The sequence below is a fragment of the Nycticebus coucang genome, chromosome 5 (assembly GCF_027406575.1).
Source record: "Nycticebus coucang isolate mNycCou1 chromosome 5, mNycCou1.pri, whole genome shotgun sequence".
Classification (NCBI taxonomy): Eukaryota; Metazoa; Chordata; class Mammalia; order Primates; family Lorisidae; genus Nycticebus; species Nycticebus coucang.
In genome coordinates this window covers 20,699,868-20,716,725 of record NC_069784.1, presented here as the reverse complement: position 1 = coordinate 20,716,725, position 16,858 = coordinate 20,699,868, and the positions used below count along the sequence as shown (strand labels likewise).

The 16,858-nt window shown below is 40.1% G+C and overlaps 1 protein-coding gene and 1 pseudogene across 2 annotated transcripts in view; one reads left to right on the top strand and one right to left on the bottom strand.

The window, feature by feature from the left end:
- The window catches only part of LRRC8C (leucine rich repeat containing 8 VRAC subunit C), a 76,576-nt gene that overhangs the window by 36,151 nt on the left and 23,567 nt on the right, over positions 1–16,858 (bottom strand). The gene's annotated exons all lie outside the window — the stretch shown is intronic.
- Positions 8,710–9,803, top strand: LOC128585430 (zinc finger CCHC domain-containing protein 9-like; annotated as a pseudogene).

Here is a 16,858-nt window from a genome sequence, read left to right as displayed (position 1 = left end):
TCTATAATTCTAATTATCACACGAAAGTTTGAATTTTATCACCATCAACAAATATTATTAGTCATTTCCCTTAAAATGTCAGGCACACTTCATTCATTTTGAGGACACGTATGTCACATATCTAAGTGTGAACAGTTAGCTGTTTTGTTTAAGTAAAAGTGATGTGATATGATAAAGCACCTACTTCAACTTTCAACTCAGACAATCACACAAGGGATTTCTCTTGGTAGTCTTAAGAAAGTGCAACAGAAGTGCTTTGTGTAATCTTCTCAGGTCATCATGTAGTGTATTAATAAAATACACAGTCAAGAGTTGAGAGTTACTAAAAAAATAATTTTTACTGCTTCAACAAGGACATTATATGAAACTTGCTTTTTTATGAATTCCAAGTGTGTACAGGAAAGAGTGCAATCTGGCACCTCTGTCCTGAGCAATACGAAGGTACCTTACTCAGCACTGGGTACTTTTACACCATCAGTGGAAAAGGCAGAGAACATTTTAGCATTATAAACCAGTTCTGACCTTGTTGGGCCCTTTAATCAGGTTTAGGTTACCAGAGCTCCAGGGACCATGCTTTGAGAACAGCTGGGAGACAGAGAGGCCTGTTCCCTTCTTTATCTATTGATTTTCCTCAAAAAAGTGAAGGTCTGGGAACTTGCAACAGGTAAGGTTTTCTGAGTCTTTGGCTGAGTTGCCACACAGATGTCATGCTTTTAATCTGGGAAATAAAGTATACCTAAGCAATCAAAGAAACTTAAGTATTATCTACCACTTCTTAATACTGGCACAGTTTAGTTAACGTGGATTACAGGACTTGTTAGAGCAATAGCTGGCCCAGATGGTGAAGTCTTTGGGTGTCGTAGGGTACAACACTAATTGCACTTAAACTCTTTTGAGTGCACATGTATGTGTACGTGTTTGCACATGTCCACACATGTATACATACTGCATATAAATGTGCATATATTGATGGGTAATACACACACTTTATTGACTTAACATATTACAAGGCCCCAAGCCAACCTCCAACACAGCATAACTTAATATTTTTAATGCAAAAACAGGAGAAAGGGGAGAGTTGAATAAAAAACTCCAAAACTAAAGAAAGGGTAGGTGGACCTTTTCACTGCTTAACTGAAAAAATTTTTTTGTATTCTTCTTTCACAGCTTCTGCACCTCTGAAAGTTCACGCATTTTAGTCAGAGCTATACTTGATTGATTTCTCTTTTATACCACTGTCATTTCCAAGTGATTTGTGACAATTTCAAGAGTTATTTCCAGCTAAAGGAGCCGTTTTGAATAATCTGCTGGCTTTAAATAGTTAGGAAGCTAAAGATTAGTCGGCATAATTTTATTTCTATCTCAACTCTTTTTCTCTTTTAGAAAAATAAATGATTATCCTTGTACTTAGTCCAACCCCCAATCTTCAACTTCAAAAGATTTTAGTTTATCTTATTAGTAATGTCTTCAAATATATGGCATTCAAATTAAATACACAGATAATGGTATCCTAATATTTTAAATGTGAAATTTTACATTTTATATACCTCTGTTTCTGTAACTCTTCGTAGAAACCCATGTATACTTCTTTATTTAAAATAAAGAAATTTTAGTCTAAAAACCATTTTAATGGCTTTATATTCCGCACAATTTTACTTCTTTTTTTCTTTTTCTTAATTTTTTTTTTTTAGAGACAGAGTCTCACTTTGTGGCCCTGAGTGCAGTGCCATGGCATCACAGCTCACAGCAACCTCCAGCTCTTGGGCTTAGGCAATTCTCTTGCCTCAGCCTTCCGAATAGCTGGGACTATAGGTGCCCACCACAACGCCTGGCTATTTTTTGTTGCAGTTTGGCTGGAGCTGGGTTCCAACCCACCACCTCCGTATATGGGGCCGGCACCCTACTCACTGGGCCACAGGCGCCGCCCCCCAATTTTACTTCTTAAAGATACCATGTAATTCTTTGGTGAAGAACATTGGTAAAGTCAGGTGTAAATATAGTTTCTTATTTCTTTCACTTACATGGCTCTTCTTAAAACACTTGATCCCCACCCCTCCCAAGGATGATTTAGCACTTTGTTGTCTAGAATTAATCATACCTCATGTATTCTATTCTTTTTACCAACCCATGGCCTAAGGAATATCAAACTTATTCTGTGTTGATTCCAACGTGATTGCTGCACTGTTCTATGGCTGCCAGGTAGGTATTGCTAACATTTGTTTTGTTCCATATTTTTCTGAGAGTGGATAAACAGCATCATCTTTAGATAGCACAATCATATATCATGTAAGGAAATTAGGGTCAATTCCAAATGATGACAGGTATGATATCAGCAACCTAGTGAGTGGTCCCTTATCAAAAAGAATAAACACAATAACTCCTGAGCACATGAAATATGTATTCAGCAGAAAAGAAACTTAAGTGTGTTGTTCGTGTCTGTTGCTAAATCCATCAGACAGTTCTCACTCCTCATCTTATTTGACTTGTTGGCAGCATTTGGCAGAATTTTATCATTCCTCACTTGGCTTTTAGGATTCCACAGCCTTTGGTTTTCCTCCTACTTCCCTGGCTATTTCTTCTTCTGTTTCTTTGTTGTTCCTGCCCCTTCTCCCAGACTCCTCCTTGGGAGCCCCAGTGCATAGTCTTTGGTCTTGCCTGACACATTCAGTCCCCTGGGGATTGCATTTGGTGCCAGTGCTTTCAATACTACCCAAACTGAACATTCACAAATTCCTATCTCTATCCAGACTCATAGATGCAACTACCTACTTGACCTCTCCTCTTGGATATCCTTTAGACACACCACACTGTGTCCAAACCCACTCCTGTCCCTGTCCCTCACTCCGTGTCCCCTCACCAAAGCCCACAGCTTCCTATCCTTCCTCTCTCAGTAAATGGCAACTCTATCTTTCCACTAGCTTAGGCCAAAAACCTCAGAGTAATCTCTGAATCCTCTCTATCTGTAACGTCCACACTCATTCTGTAAAAACAAAAACAACTCTGATTATGTTTTATAATGTATTGCCTCTCCCCTTTCAGAAGAATGTAAGTTTCAAGATGGCAGAACTTCACTTGTCCACTATTGGGTTCACAAATGTATTTACAAGTACCTAGAAAATAATGCCTGGCATACTTGATGGATAAATTAGTGAATATGTAATAACGTTAACGAAGAAAACTTTCAGCTTTAGAAATAACAATTGCAAAAGCAGAGCGTGTGTCTGAGTATGTCATGGTAGGAAGGTCCCACACGGCAGGGCCAGGACACTAGCACAGCTGAAGCCACCATGGAGAAGTGCAAACGAGGGGGAGCACAGAAATACCACAACGTGAAACTTACAGGTTCTTCCCAATTGTACTCAAAGGCTCCACAAATCAAGATAAAGTTATCAGGATATGCTCAGAACATCAGCCATAAAACAAACTGCTTTTCTTTCCTCTAGCGGTGCAAGGATGGAAATAAAAAGCAGGAGAAAAAAGCCAGATCTTCCCAATTACATAAAAATCATGAGTCTTTCTCCTGTCATGAGTCTAGATTGTGTTTTAGTATTTAGTTGTGGTACTCATGACAAAAGACTTCTAGAAAGATCTGCTGAAAAAGAAAATAATTATATGGTTTTGTAGAAATGTATTTAGTTAAAAGAGAAAATCATTAAGGGGTTACAAAATTTTAGAACCTGAAAGGAAAGAAAGAGATCATCCAGTCCGTACCCCATATTTAATAGGTGAAACCCTTGAGCCAAACAGATTAGGCAACTTGTCTAAGCAACAAGCTAGCAGTGAACTATGCCTTTTTGTTGTTGTTGTTGAGACAGTGATTTGTCACCCTCAATAGAGTGCTATGGCATCATAGCTCACAACAACTTCTAAATCTTGGGCTCAAGCAATTCTCTTGCCTCAGCCTTCCAAGTAGCTGGGACTACAGATGCCCACCACAACACCTGGCTATTTTTAGAGACAGGGTCTCGCTCCTGCTCAGGCTGATTCCAACCTGTGTGCTCAGGTAATCCACCTGCCTCAGCCTCCCTGAGTGCTGGGATTACAGGTGAGAGCCACCACGCACGGCCCCTGAAACTTGACTTCTAACCAAATCTTTTCCTTCCTTTAGAGTTCTTTACTAATACCACATGATACTGACTAGAACTTAATTTGTAAAGTACCAAGAAACAAATAGTTTATTTATTTATTTTGTAGAGATGGGGTTTCACTATATTTCTAGGCTGGTCTCAAACTGCTGGCCTCAAGTAATCCTCCTGCGTCAGCCTCCCAAAGTGCTGCGATTAGAGGCATAAGCCACCACGCCTGGCCAGCACATCATTTAAATAGAATTTTTCCTGTACTCAAATATATTTTTTTTTAACTTTTAAAAAATTTTTTTGTTGTTGCAGTTTGGCCGGGGCTGGGTTTGAACTGACCACCCTCAATATATGGGGTCAGCACCCTACTCACTGAGCCACAGGAACCACCCAACTATTTTTATGTTCCTTACTTGACAAAATCAAAAATAATAAACCAATATTAATACATTTAAATTATTTTTAAGCGATGTTACCATTGTAGCATCATAAAAGAGAGAGCTTTTGACTCAAAGGAATCTTTTTATTTTTTTGTAGAGACAGAGTTTCACTTTATTGCCCTCGGTAGAGTGCCGTGGCATCACACAGCTTACAGCAACCTCCAACTCCTGGGCTTAGGCGATTCTCCTGCCTCAGCCTCCCGAGTAGCTGGGACTACAGGTGCCCGCCACAACGTCCAGCTGACTCAAAGGAATCTTAAGAGGCAAGTTGAACTTGTAACTCAGTGGATAGGTCTGTATTACCTTCTCCTTAGATTTTTCCATTATGTTATATGTACAGTTAATGGTCCAATTATGTATTTGGAAAGTCTTTAAATTAAGCTTAATCTGTTTTTCTAAAGGTGATGTGTAGGGAGCAAAAATTATTTCAACCTAGAAATTGTAGTTCTCTCTTAACCACTGAAGATATTATTCCTCTTTCTGACTATATTTTTTTTCAAAAAAAAAAAAATCCTTTTAATCCTGTGTATGACTGGCTGTACAACTTAAGGCCTTTGCTTTCCATGATAGTTTCCACAGTTATCTTCCTCATAGTTGTAGGCCTCTGAATCCACTAAAAGTTTGTTACATAGCTGGATGTGATGGTAGGCTTCTGTAGTCCCAGCTACTCAGGAGGCTGAGGCAAGAAGATCAGTCCAGCCAGGAGTTTGAGGATGCTATGAGCGAGGCTGAGGCCATGGCACTCTAGCCAGGGCAAATGAGCAAGACTCTGTCTCCAAAAAAAAAAAATTACTTATTACAAAAAAAAAATTGTTATATATTATACCCAGTAGCTGCTATTTTTCCTCTCACAGGCATGATTACTTTCATTTACTTGTGTGCTTGCTGTGAATTAATTATAAGAGTGAATTATATGTCAGGCACTGTGTTGGGTGCTGAGGGAATAGAAATAAACAAAATGGACAAAGTACATGCCCTTGCCCACATGTACACTCATAAGGAATTTTCATTAAAGAAATTCCCATAAAAGCATGAGGTGAAATGGCTCTTCTTTGTAAATAGGACTGATCATTGTTTCCTACGCCCCTGGTGCATTTAGAGAGGTTGTTACAGTATTTTTATTTTACTGAGGAGAGTGTTCAGACCTTGTTTGTCTCTATGTCTTCCAGAAAATAGCACGAGCCCTCAGAAGAGGCCCTCAATGCGTATTTATTAAATTGAAATAGACTTAAGAATACACTCAACAAACACACACACACCCAACTAAGCATTCTTAGTAAAGACCAAACTCTTGTATTTTGCTATTACCCCCTTCCATAAAGCTCAACACTACAATAAATAAAGGAGAGGCTATTACCATATAGCTCCATATTATAAATAATGATTATTCAAAGAACATCCAGTACTGAAGAGAATGTTTGAGATGAGGACAGGAGTCAGGAATAATTTATAATTTCAAAGTTGAGGGTCATTAAAATTTTAATGCACAATGTTCATTTAATGTACAATGTAGAGCTAAAGAGGATGCATTGATCCATAATGTTTTCTTAGGTCTTAGCCTGTACTCAAGGAAATGGCCAAATTGTGTGATTCCTTTGCGAGAACATTACCCTATGCAGAAACAAGTGATAGAAAACAGATCTAAACATAAAAAATGATTTGCTAACAATATAATGGTTTGGAATGCTGCACTTCTAAATCTTGCTGAGATCTTAAAAGAAAGCTTTAATTTCTCTGGGATTTTTGTCAAAAAGCTTCAGCTACATCTGTGTGATACTAATAATTATTTAATGTTTATTATGCACATTTCCAGTACATTTAAATTCAGAAATCCTTTCTGAAATGAGGTTAAGCTATTGTCTTATAGTCTCTTAAAAACTAACCACAGTGGCTGGGAGTGGTGGCTCACGCCTGTATCCTAACAGTCTAGGAGACTGTGGTGGATGGGTTGCCTGAGCTGAGAGCAGCCCAAGCAAGAGTGAGACCCCATCTCTAAAAAAAGCCAGTTACTGTGGTGGGTGCCTGTAGTCTCAGCTACTCAGGAGGCTGAGGCAAGAGGATTGCTTGAGTCTAAGAGTTTGAGGTTGCTGTGAGCTATGACACCACAGTACTCTATTGCGGGTAATCAAGTGAGGCTCTGTCTCTAAATAAATAAATATAAAAACAACTACCCCCCCTCCCCGAAAAAAGGAATAATGAAGCTAGGGGATATATATTACATAATAGCAAAGGCCAATGATCTATGTGGATCCTGAAAAATCATAAAAAAGATACAGTGGCAGAGCCTTGTGGTGCTAATCCTACAACTAGAATGTTCTTTCCATCCTCCCCACCCCCTTGCTTTGCAAAGTCTATGCATACTGCAGACCGAGGTTCTAGCATTACCTACTCAGGGAGTCCATCCCAGTCTCCCTGACGGGTCAAACCTAGCATTTCAGGCTCTCCTGGCACTGTGGGTGTCTTCTGATGGCCCCGTCACAGACAGCGTTTTCCATTCTCTTGTGTTCTTGGACTACACTGGTCTCCCTCAGCCTACAAGCTCCACGTAGGCAGGGTTAGTTTCTGTTCTGATCACCATCGTTCTACCAACACCTCACAGTGTGTGGCACATCATAGGTGCTCAATATATATTCACTCAATAAACAAATAAAGAATTAAAAACAAAGGTACAAGAATGGGCGGAATGTAAGATTGCAGATTTATTCACCTGAATCCTTTTTCAATAAAAAGAAAGTAGTTCGAAAAAAAAATGGAAAGCCCATTAGCCAACTTGGCAGACAACCAAAAGCAGTGCCTTTTTTCCTTTATATATATACACACACGTATCTCTGTGTGTGTATACATACATATGTATATGAAAAAATATATATATACTTTTTATTCTGTTGCCCAGGTTGGAGTGGTGCAAGGCTACAACCTTCAACTCCTGGCCTCAAGAAATCATCCTGCCTCCCCTTTCCGAGTATTTGGGAGTACAGGCGTGTGCAACCAAGCTTCACTGACTTTCAGCAGTGCCATCTTTACAGATAAACTGTTTAGTATTTTGAAATGGTTTACTTGTACTTGCTATTATTAGTAAGAAAGCTGGCTTGGGGCCATATAAGTCTTTCTGACCAAATCATCCTAAAGCCTTGCCAAATATATTTTTAAAAATGGTTGAAAGTACTAGAAAACAAGATACAGAAGGCCAGTAGTACACCAACGTGACATCTAAAGTTGATTTCAGGACTGGTTTTGTTCAGCAACCTCACTAGCAGAAGGAAAGGTGGACTGGGGTGCTCGGAAGGAGCAAAACTAACTCAAGTGGCTAAGGCAACAGCCACATACACCAGAGCTGGCGGGTTCGAATCCAGCCCGGGCCTGCTAAACAACAATGACAAATACAACCAAAAAACAGCCGGGCGTGTGGCAGGCGCCTATAGTCCCAGCTACTTGGGAGGCCAAGGCAAGAGAATTGCTTAAGCCCAGGAGTTGGAGGTTGCTGTGAGCTGTGATGCTATGGTACTCCATCCAGGGCAACAGCTTGAGGCTCTGTCTCAAAAAAAAAAGAGTTGTTAAACAGGACGGTCTAAATATATTAATCACAAATAGTAAAAAACAAAAAATTGTGTAGAAAGGTCACAGGAATTCAATGCTAAGGTTTAGTAGAAAAAAGTAAGGAAGAAACAAAAAATTTCACTTTTTAAAAGCAAACTTATTGAGGTAGTAAATATATGATCTTGATTGCGTTGACAGTTTCCAGTGTGTCAAAATGTCAAAACTTATTAAATTGTACATTTAAAATATGCATAATTTTATTCTACATTAATAAACTTTTTTTGTAAATTTGTAAAAAAAAAAAAAATGTACAACACTGGCCAGGCATGGTGGCTCACCCCTGTAATCCTAGCACTTTGGGAGGCTGAGGCTGGTGAATTGCCAGAGCTCCCAGGTTTAAGACTGACCTAAGCAAGAGTGAGACCCCATCTCTAAAGAACAAAAAAAAAAAGTAGGTGGGCATGTGGTGGGTACCTGTAGCCCCAAGATACTCGGGGGGCTGAGGCAAGAAAATTGCTTGAAAACTCTGCTGCTTTGGAAGATGTGTGCGTGATTGCTAAGGTACATCTGATGACACTATGACTGAGTGGGTACACGTTGCTACCACATGTAATAAGAGACTTTTTTTTTAAATTAAATCATAGCTGTGTACATTAATGCAATCATGGGGTAGTAAGAGACTCTTGTCTGCAACATCATGGGGGGACATAAGCAGCAGTCCTTTGAGGGTACAAGTCAAAACCTACCAAAACATAAACAAGTTGAAACCAATAAGCTGTCCCTTAAAAATGATTCACCCCAAGCAAAACATACAAGGAACAAAAAGAGAAAAGAATACTTAAATGAAGATGTGAACGGATTCATGGAATACCTAAGACAGAGCTCACAGATGGTTCACAATGGGGAGATCATAGCAACAGACATTCAGGAAGTAAGGGAAGAAACTGCAGTTGCTTTAAAGAACGACGGTCGAAGGGGAAGGAAGACAATTAGAAAGACAAGCAGCAAAGAAAAATGCAATGGTATGTTTCCATTGTAGAAAACCTGGTCATGGAAATGGAGACTGCGTAGTCGCCCTTGAAAATCAAGATATGGGCACTGGGATATGTCACTGGTGTGTGTCCACAGAGCATGAAATAACCAAGTGTAAGGCCAAAGGCGACCCAGTTGTTGGTGAATTTCCTTTTGTAAAATGTTTTGTTTGTGGGGAAATGGGACATCTGTCTGGATCTTCTTCTGATAATCCCAAAGGACTCTATGCTGATAGTGGTGGTTGCAAACTTTGTGGCTCTGTGAAACATTTAAAGTAAGATTGCCCTGTTCAGCTCCTGTTGCTCAGTGGTTAGACTGCCGGCCACATGTACCAGGTCTGGTGGGTTCGAACCCGGCCTGGGCCTGCTAAACAACAATAACAAAAATATAGCTGGGCGTTGTGGTGGGCGTCTGTACTCCCAGCTACTTGAGAGGCTAAGGCAAGAGAATCGCTTAAGCCCAAGAGTTTGAGGTTGCTGTGAGCTGTGACGCCACAGCACTCTACTGAGGGCGACGTAGTGAGACTCTGTCTCAAAAAAATAATAATAAAATAAAATAAAAAATAGTAAAGAATGATCGCTCTGAAAGTCAGAATTCAGATAGAATGGTCACCGTCGGTTGCTGGGCAAAGGGAATGAGTGCAGACTATGAAGAAATTTTGGATGCACCTAAACCGCAGAAACCCAAAACAAAGATCCCTAAAATCGTTAACTTTTGATAATGACTAGTACACTTGTTTGTCACCATCTCATTGCCACTTTCTAAACTGGGCCTACTTCACTAATTAGCGAGGAGCCAACCCTTTGTTATAGATACATGATCTGGGGATACTCAGAAACAGTCTTCTGCATTTTCTCCATCAAAGAGTACTTCTATCGCTGCTTGGAGAAAATTACTGAAAAAAGAATGAGATGATTAAATTAGATTTTCTAAAAGGATGTATTTTAACAGATAGAATTTAGAGGTTTCTAAGTGGTTACATACCTGATTGTAGAATCATCTTTTTTTTTGTAGAGACAGGGTCTCACTTTATGGCCCTCGGTAGAGTGCCATGGCCTCACACAGCTCACAGCAACCTCCAACTCCTGGGCTTAAGCGATTCTCTTGCCTCAGCCTCCCGAGCAGCTGGGACTACAGGCGCCCGCCACAACGCCCGGCTATTTTTTGGTTGCAGTTAGGCCGGGGCCGGGTTTGAACCCGCCACCCTCGGTATATGGGGCCGGCGCCTTACTGACTGAGCCACAGGCGCCGCCCAGAATCATCTTTTTTAAAAGCAAAATTATGCGTAAATGTAAACCACTCCTAATAAAGGGTACTGCTTGTTTTTGGAAAAAAAAGAAAATCGCTTGAACCCAAAAGTTCGAGGTTGCTGTGAGCTCTGACGCCACAGCACTCTATCTAGGGCAGCAAAGAGAGACTCTGTCTCAAAAAATAAAAATAAATTAATTAATTAAAAGTGCAACACTTCAAAGACAAGAGATCTTTGGGAGTGGTGAAGAGGGATCCAGGAATGAAGTAGATGATCTTTTGGGCAGTGGAAAATAGGCTTAGGGCCAAGGAATCAGACGGGGCTTAAGGAACAACTGTGGGGAGTTTGTCTTTGTCTTTATTTGTCCCATCGTGTTTGATCCTCTTTTCGGATGACCATCTTAAAAATTTGACACAGGCCAATGTTTCAGGGATCTAAAAATACAGTTACACAGGCATAAAATTATTTCTGCAAAAATAAATCAGTAGATAAATAAATGTCAACTGAACAGAGAATGGGAAATTGCTGGAAAGATAAGTTGGTTCATTTATAGTCAATGTCCCTGGACACAGCAGGGTCAGGCTTGGGATTATTATGGCAAAGAAGTGAGATTTGGGGAAATGAAGGTGGAGAATGCCCTAAAATTATCATTTACTCTTGGTTTTTCCCTTTCTGGAGGTTGCAGGGGGTGGGGGTGGGGGGACAGATTATCAATGGACACAGCTACTTTTGGAGTACAAAGTTTCTCAAGGACAGCTGTGGTGTCTTAGAAAGCTTTGTATCCCTAGCACCTCCCACAGCGCCTGGCAGCTTTATAGCTATTCTTTCTACAAGTAACAGAATAGCTCTTATCTCCAAAGTATTCAACTCACTAATGTGAATAAAGAAATAAGACAGGCAGAGCTCTTGTCTTTATAAACCTTGCATTATGGTGGGAAGACAGACAGTAAACAATTACACACGACCCTTAACTCACAAATGTAACCAGCAGGATGAAACAGAAGTCCTAGACACTCTGACAGTATACAGAAGCGCTTGAGCTCCTGGGGGTTTAGGAAGTGATGCGTGCATAGAAATATGAAGTATAAATAGTAACGGTTAGCTAGGTAAAGTTGGAGCCCAGGCCAAGAGAACTCCTCCTAAGATCTTTCATTTTGCCCTCTATTACTTAATATAATTGTTTTGTTTCTATTTATTTTACATAAATAAGAGAGATGTAATGGCGATGTAATGATGGGGTAGCCTGCGCTGGTCCAGATGCCCTGAGACAAGCGGAGTAACAAGTCGCATGTTCTCAGATGGAACTGGCAAAGTATCACTAAGACTAACCCAAAGTCTTTTTCTAAGGTATAAAAGAAAATCTACCCAACACGGCATTCCAGTAGAAGCACGTAGAACTGAGCAGCTTCGCGGTGCAGCTGGCTGTTGAACAAGGGAAACTAACAGCCTTCCGAAACACATGACTTGACCTTCACCTCTACTGGCTTGTCTTCATGTGCTGCCTTGACATTAACATGGTGTAAAAATTAATTCCATGTAAAGACGCCCCAAAGCTCTGGCTCAATAGTTCATGTTTAGTACCAAGTTCACAAAATTCTCCCCACAACAGTGAACATTGCTTTAGAATCTCAGTGGACCAGTCATCACCATGAGGGGCTGCTCAGCAATTTCATGAGACTAAGCGCGAGGGGGAACAGTGAAGGACGAGGACTGCTTTCCTCCCCTGCATCTGTCCCAGCACTGCCAGCCTGCCACGTGGTCACCTCACTCAAAATCCATCTAGAATTGCTCCGTAGGAACTGGCTTCTGAACTATACACAAGAAATTCAACCTTCAGCGAGGGTGTACAGTCTTCTTTCATCTGCTTTTTAGTTTTCTCTTTTTCTCCTTCCCTGCCTTTGACGTGCCCTTTGTCCTTCCTTCCTTTCTTTCCTTTTTCCTCCTCTCCTTCTTCCCTCCCTCCCTGTTTCAACATTTTTTACCTAACCTAAGTGCCAAGCACTGGGGGTAAAAGGGAAATCATAGAATATGTGATTACTCCAAGGCTGAGGCAGGAGGAATGCTTGAGGCCAGGAGTTAGAGGCTGAAGAGAGTTACGACTGTGCCACTGCACTCCAGCCAGGGCAACACAGCAAGACTCCATTTCCCAAAGGAAACAAAACAGAGGCAGTTTGTGGGAAATAGATTGTGAGCCAGACTGACACAGGGAAAGATGTGAGCCAGCCAGCCAATTAACTCCTCCAGGTAGTTTTCCAAGAGAATTGCCAGAGAAGGACAGGAGATTGCCTTGGGGGGGAAGAAATGAGAACAACAACAGGTATCTTAATTTTCATGATCTGAATATAGAAATGGAATAGATTTGGATAGATTTTTTGATAAATCAATTGCTACACAAACTCTGACAACTTTCAATTCAGAACCTATGAACCAAATAGATTTGGGTAAAAGATACATGAACAGTTCCCTTATATTCAATATTTTCATCTATTATTTCTTAAACTGACATTTTTCTCATGAGATGGTCCACAGCTCTTTTCTAAGCACCAATGGGATTTGCAGTCCCTCCAAATACTTACCCACTACACTTGTGCATCATCCGTTATGATTACAGAAAGAAAAGCAGACAACGTCTGTGTAAGGAAAGTAGCTGCAGGAATCAAAGTAGGAAAAAAAAAACTATAAGAACATGAATGAGTCAGCATGAGTCAAGTTCAAAGAGAAGATGAAATTATTTGGGTTGCCCTGGTAACACCAAGATAAAAATGTGGAAATGAAAAAGAGGGGTTTAACATTAAGAAAACCTCCTTCAGCTCTAAGGTCTCTCACAACATGGAATGAGATTTACCATGGCAACATGCAAAAAACATATAAACGGATTCAATACAAAAAATATCCCAGGGAGTAGAGGCATGGTAATGAGAGCTAAGCTGATCTAACCAACGTTCTGTACCTTTCTATTCTTTGACTCACAGAATTAAATAGTGGGATAGCAAAGGGTCTGCAGGGATCAAATGAGACTTCCTTCAGTGGTAAGTAATCTTAAATAATTTTAAAATTTAAGCCTTATTTATTATTTCCATCCACTCACTTTGGTACAGAATCTCCACTCATTCTAAAGACCTAGTTTTACTATAAGGAAAAGGCAAAAGAAAAAAACAAACAAACCTAAAAAATAGAAACATATTCTTCAGTTATATTTTCCATATTTGATCTCCAATTTGGGGGAGGAGACCTGTCCCTGGTTATGCTAAGTGGCTCCTCTCAAGAACAATCATATTAATATGGTCCTAGCATATTAAAGTAATACTTTAGATGACAGTGGTTGGGAACACGCCACCTAAGTCAGGGTGCCCAAGTCTGAGTCCTGGCTCTGCCTCCTTGGAAGCTGGATGACCATGAGGAGGTTGCTTAATCCCTGTTTCCTCACCTTTAAAATGTGGAGAAGGCCAGTATTTTCCTTTACAGGGTTACTGGGAAGTGGGTAAGAGATAATTGTGACAAGCACTAATTCCAGCACTAAGCAGTGCTAGGACTTTGCACTCAATATATGACAGCTGCTGGTATTATCAACAGAGATGACAATCAAATTTCCTAAGTGTGAAACTAAAAAAGAAATTTTTTTTTGCTAAGGACACTTAAACATAATACCTACCCTCTTAAGACATTTTTGAGGGTATAATAATTTTATTAACTACAAGTACAAAGTTGTATAGCAGATCTCTAGAGTTTATTCCTCTAGCTAACAGAAACTTTCTGCCCATTGATTACTAACTCTCCATTTATCCCTCACCCCAACCCCTGGAAACTATATCACACTCTTTGATTTTATGAATTTGACCATTTTAAACACTTCATGTATGGAATCATACAATATTTAGCTTTCTGTGACTGCTTATTTCACTTAAGGTTTATCCATGCTGTCACATGGATATCTTGCAGAATTTCCTTTTTTAAAAAAGAACAAATAGTCTTCTATTATGGGTATATATCATGTTTTCTTTATCTATTCATCTGTCAATTTAGGTTTTTCCAATCTTGGCTATTGTGAATAAGGAAATTTACTATTAAGAATAAGAATTTCTTAGCCGGGTGCTGTGGCAGGCACCTGTAGTCCCAGCTACTTGGGAGGCTGAGGCAAGAGAATTGCCTAAGCCCAAGAGCTGGAGGTTGCTGTGAGCTGTGACGCCACAGCACTCTACCAAGGGTGACAAAGCGAGACTCTATCTCAAAAAAAAATAGAATTAAGAATTTTTTTTTTTTTTTTTTGTAGAGACAGAGTCGCACTTTATGGCCCTTGGTAGAGTGCCGTGGCCTCACACAGCTCACAGCAACCTCCAACTCGTGGGCTTAAGCGATTCTCTTGGCTCAGCCTCCCAAGTAGCTGGGACTACAGGTGCCCGCCACAACACCCAGCTATTTTTTGGTTGCAGTTCAGCCGGGGCCGGGTTTGAACCCGCCACCCTCGGTATATGGGGCCAGCGCCTTACCGACTGAGCCACAGGCACCGCCCAGAAGAAGAATTTCTTAGCATTTGGGGCCTAACTTGAGGTGACAACTATGAAAGAATCTTTTATAAAAACTTTGAAAAAATTATTTTTATTAAATGGGATAGAAAAGGTATTACAACTCCCATTTAATGTTGCTGTACCTACTAATTGCCAGGCAATACAAATGTTATCTGCTGAACCTTCACATCAATTCCATGATGTAGGCATTATCTTTGCTCTAGGGAAGGGGAAATATGCAAAGAGAGATTAAATAACTTCCCCTGTGAAGGGCACAGCAAAAATTCCAATTCATGTCCTTCAGATTCCAGTGTCCAACCTCATTCTGCTTTATGAGGGAGATTATTTTAGTCTCTAACAACCTCCTTCCAGGGAAATACAGACTTGACATCCATTGGCAAAAATATCTATTTTGGAATTTATGTATCTGAGGACTGTATTCAGAGTAATCGTATTTGTGGCTTGAACATTCTAGCCTAAATTCGGGCACTGAGAGAAAAGTCCAGTCTAATACATTTTTTTTTTTAAGTTATAAAGGACTCAGCTTCTGCCCATGAAGGAGTCATTAGTATGGAACTTACCCTTCTATTATAAAAATTTTACTAGAGCCACAAAGGTTCTTTTATATTATACTCTTGGTTATACCTGACTGTCACCTGGTGTTAAATCCTCGGTGGAGAATGCAGTCCCCAAATATTGCACTGTTCCTGTCTCCTTTAGGGGATCTGCATGTGGTTTCCAGGAACTCAATGTGCAAAACAGCAAGAACCTTCTGTACTGAGAATTTGAATACTGGGAAACTTATACCAAATTAAAATAGCAGGACAGTGACTACTTACTTCCTTTTCATTGTTCTTGCTAAAATTAATTTTGTTAAGATATTTAATTAACTATCTCTTGCCCCAAGAAAACTACCGGGATCTCTCCTGTCTAACATTTTACAAAGTATTTTGCTTTATTGCAGATGTGCCAATAAAGAAATCTGTTTTTCTATTGAAATGTCCACCTTTTTTTTATACTATTATGACTTTGCATTTCTGGCTTCCCTATTCAGGTCCCACAAAATTCCCGAGGTAGGGAATAGAAAATCCTTTAGGTGAATTTTATGTAAAATATTCCCATGGCTACCTAAAAGTCTCTTCCAATCCACGGATCTACAGCCTTAGTTCTACCAACCAATACTTGATGTTAAGACACATCAAAACACAGCAAACCACTCTGAAGTTTTAGCTCTTTTAGGGGAATATGATCTGTGATGTGATTTCACATCAACCTATTTTCCAGGGCTCAGATGACCTTAGCTTCAGTTTCCTCATCTCATCAAATCCTGCCCTACAGGTAATTCCATTACTGCTCTGCTTTGTATTTTACTTCAATTTTTCTTTTTCTTTTTTTTTTTTTTTGAGACAGAGTCTCACTTTGTCAGACTTTGTCAGTGCTGTGGACTCTTGGGCTCAGGCAATCCTCTTGCCTCAGCCTCCTGAGTAGCTGGGAGTATAGATGTCCACCACACACCAGGTTATTTTTTAAGGATGGGGTCTCATTCTTGCTCAGGCTATTCGTGAACTCCTGGACTCAAGTGATCCACCTGCCTCAGTCTACCAGAGTGCTGGGATTATAGGCATGCCAGCACACCAGGCCTTTTACCTCAATTTCTTCATCTCACTGCCTTAAACTAGTTTTTAGTTTTTTAGTTTTTTTCCAGTCTAAGTAACTCATGTTCTATCTGATGGATTTGATGTGGGGCTTGAGAGAGAGGAGTCAAGATATTGCCTACATTTTTGAGTTGAGAAGCTGAGAGGACGGAGCTGCCACTTGCTGAAGGGAGTGAGAGGCTACACAAGGAGCAGGGTTGGAGAGGGAAGGAATGACAAGTTTGCTTAGAGCAGCGGTTCTCAACCTGTGGGTCACAACCCCTTTGGGGGTCAAATGACCCTTTCACAGGGGTTGCCTAAATACATCCTGCATATCAGATACTTACATTACGATTCATAACAGTAGCAAAATTACAGTTATGAA